Raw genomic sequence first — 4,080 nt, 5'->3', positions numbered from 1 at the left:
TAGCCATCTAATCTTCGATAAGGGTGTTAAAAAACAGAATAGAAGAAACACACCCTCTTCAGTAAATGGTGCTGGCAAAATTGGTTATATACTTGTAGAAAACTAAAGCTAGATCCTTATATATCACCTTGTATTAGAATCAACTCCAAATGGATCAAAGCCCTCGGAGTCAAAGCAGACACCCTGAAAACATTACGTGATGGAATAGGAGAAACACTAGGTCTCCTTGGCACAGGCCAAATTTTCTTAATAGAGACCCAGAAACACAACAAATCAAAGAAAGGTTGGACAAATGGGATTGCATGAAATTGCAGAGCTTCTGCATGGCAAAGGACATAGCTAGCAAGATTAATGGAAAGCAGACAGATTGGGAGAAGATCTTCACTAGCCCTACAACAGACAAGGGTCTCATATATAAAATATACCTGGAACTCAAAAAATTAAATCCCCCAAAAACAAATCTTCAAAGAAACAACTGCCCAATAAATAATTGTGCTAAAGACTTAAAAAGAACTTCTCTGAAGAGGAAAGAAGGATTGCCAAAAGACATATGAAGAAATGCTCAACCTCCCTAGACATAAAAGAAATGCAAATCAAAACAACATTGAGATATCACTTCACCCCAGTTAGAATGGCTATAATCAAGAATTCTAATAACAACAGATGCTGGAGGGGATGTGGACCGCGGAAACCTTACTGAAGTGTTGGTGGGAGTGTAAACTTGTTCAACCTCTTTGGGATGCAGTATGGAGGTTCCTCAAGAGACTCCACATAGAGCTCCCCTAAGACCCAGCAATCCCACTTTTGGGCATATACCCAAATGTTCACAAAGAAGGCCACACTAGAGGTACCAGCATGACTGTATTTATTGCAGCATTATTTACCATAGCTAAGGTATGGAACCAACTCAGATGCTCCTCAGTAGATGAATGGATCAAGGAAATGTGGTATATATACACAATGGAATTCTATGCCTCCATCAGAAAGAATGACATTGCCCCATTTGTTAGGAAATGGAAAGAGTTGGAAAAAATTATATTAAATGAAGTAAGCCACGCCCAAAGAAACATAGGTTCCATGGTTTTCCTCATTTGCAATAACTAGTATATGTCTGAGTCAAACAGAAAAAGTCAGATAAGTTGATGTTAGGGAAATGAACCTTAAGATATGTATTCCAATGTTTTTTTATTCTTTCATGTGATTGTTTCTAACACATTTATAAGGTGATTTCCTTGTTCCTTTGTATTTCCCTTCCCCACGGCATAACAATAACTCTTGTTTTCACAGCATTTGATGTCGGTATAATTTGTGGAGGGGATCGGAAAAAAACAAATCATTTAAATAGGGATACAGGTGGACCCATTGCAACAATGAGATGTACAGGTCATTATGTCGAAAATGAACATTACAACTTTGTTGGTGGGGGGAGGAGGATTGGATGGGGGGCAGAGGGGAGGATGGGAAGGGGTGCAAGGGGAAACCAAGAAGTAGGCTACAATGCTTGATAAATATGTACTCATTATCTTGCCCATGTTATTGTAACCCCTCTGTACAGTATTTTCACTATAAAAATATATATTCATTGTTAGAAAAAAAAAAGAATCCAAAGCTTGAAAGAAACTCTTTCCCTGACTTTTTTTGAGTGTGTTCTTTATTCATATAAAAATTGTCTGTAAACTTCCTCTTGAAAGTATTACAAAAGGAAACAATGTGCCATTTGAAGGCCAGCATAGAACAAAAGGAAATAACGTTGTTTTAAAAGTGTTCTATTGCAAGGAAACAAAGACTTGGTGGTTTTAAATTGTCTTATGCATGGATATTTCACTACTGAGATGATTCTGTTGTTGCAGGAGTCACTTATTAATTCCTTTATTCTTGTCCTGAATTCTCCAGCGCAGTTAGCATTACAAAAAAGCAGGACCCAGCGAGTATGATCAGCAAAAGGAGCTTGTTCCCAAACCAGTGCTTTAAGGATGGTCCCAAAGAAATATGTGCGTTTTTTCGCTTGTTTGTTTGTTTAGTTTGTCCTGGTTCTGGAGCTTGAACTCAGAGGCTGTCCCATGTCCCTGAACAAATGTCTTCCCTGGCCAACTTTCCCCAAAGCTGGTACTCTACTGCTTTAGCCAAAACTCCACTTCTGGCGTTTTTGGTGTTTAGTTCCAGATAAGAATGTGACAGGCTTTCCTGCCTGTGTTGGCTTTGAACTGAGAAAGTAAGAAAGCCAAGTGACATCAACTGTACCGAGATTTCTGTTTTGAACCAAGAAATACTAGACGAAGTTTATGATAAAGCTAATATTTGACAATTTTTAAAAGAAAAGAATATGTCTAACAAAGAAGCCATAACTTAAATAACTCCCCAAATGTAGGTGGACTGAATCATTTTGGAAGCATTTTTTCATCTGCTTGGGAAGATAACTATTGACTTCATAGATCCTTGTGGGGAAACAGTCATATTTGCCTGTTGTCACTGGCTTTGTACACATGTATGCTGTACATACTTCTAAGGGCCTTACATAAAGGAAGTCTTGAAATTCTCAACAATATTTAAATAAGATGGTCCCTATATTTATTTTCACATTTGGGGATCACTAAATACCAAAGTTGTGTAGAAGGCTAGGGTTAGAATATGGACATGAAATCTGTCTCCTAATATTATGAAGATAATTCATGCCATTTTGAGTTACAGTTTCTCAAGAAATAAAAAATAAAGTAAAACAGTAACAGAAACATAATTTTCTATCTTTCCTAACTTTCCAACAGAAATTAGAGAATCCAGTAAAGTTACACCAATCCCAGGATGGTATAGGATTTTATAGGATCACTAGATGGTGAAAGAGAATATAAAAAAATGCTTCCCCTGGAACAATGGGAAACAAAATCTATACCTACAGATTTTGACATACCTGGAAAATAGTTTCAACTATGCTATGTCTTTGATATTTTAGGTTTGTTTACACAGCAACTTTCCTCTCTCAGGAAATGACTCTATTCCTACTTAAGGTTTTGCAGCTTATAACCCAGCAACAAATAATGCTTCTAAATATAAACAAGCATGAAACTAACAGTAACAAAGGATACTTCCATTGCCATAGGTGATAAATAAGAATGCTCTTGGGGAATACTCAAAAAATTTTGAACTTTTTCATACCTTTCCTCTTCTCCAACATGAAAAGTTCTAGCAATTATATGTAAAACATTAATAAAGGATTTTTATATTTTTTATTGTTCACACTAAAGCAAATACACTTTTCCTCCTTGCAAGCCTGACTTTGAAAGAGTCAGACACTCACAATTATATTATAGACAAAAGTTTACTGCTTTGGCTTAGGTGTTTTCCTGCCTTTGAGTGTTGCTCTCTATTATTTTGGCAACTATATAGAAAAACAAGAAAAATCCATTATGTTTTGTTGAATTTTTCAATGTCAAGCTGTCTTCAAACACAGTTTTCTGTTCCCTTCTTCACTGCTAATTAAAGTTTAATTATTGCTCTTTAAATAACAAAAACATACTTTAATATATATTCTCATTAAAACAGATGAAAACAGGCGTGTCTGCCATTGCTTTTTAAATTTTTTCCAAGTATTTTCCTTGGCTATTTTCATTATTGCCTTTGTTCCAGTCTTCTAATCATGAACACAGTGTTACACAAAAAGATCTTTCCAAAATATAGGATGTTAGGCAGAAAAAAATAGATGTATAATTAAAAATTTTCATCTCTTAAGAGACTGAAAAGCTCAGAAGACATTTTGCTATTTCTGGCATGGTGCTTAAACTAAGTGAAATGCATGTAAATGTGACAGTTATTACAAACAATAATTATGGCTTATACTTTTCTGCTCCAATGAGATGAGTAACTTTACTGTCAATGAAATCTCTGACAAGGTTGGAGGGCATATTTATTTTAAGGTAGGAAGGTTAAGGTTAGAAAGCCAAGGGAGATTCCTAAAACAGCACTGCCTATCACTTATCAGTTAATTATACTTATAAGTATATATAAATTTGTAAGTATATAAATACATAAATATGAATTGATTGAGAAATATGTGACTTACACAATTGATTCAATGGTTACCCAAAC

Source organism: Dipodomys spectabilis, unplaced genomic scaffold (assembly GCF_019054845.1).
Source record: "Dipodomys spectabilis isolate Male_0828 unplaced genomic scaffold, ASM1905484v1 ptg000421l, whole genome shotgun sequence".
NCBI classification, from domain to species: Eukaryota; Metazoa; Chordata; class Mammalia; order Rodentia; family Heteromyidae; genus Dipodomys; species Dipodomys spectabilis.
Note: the sequence above shows the minus strand (reverse complement) of the source record.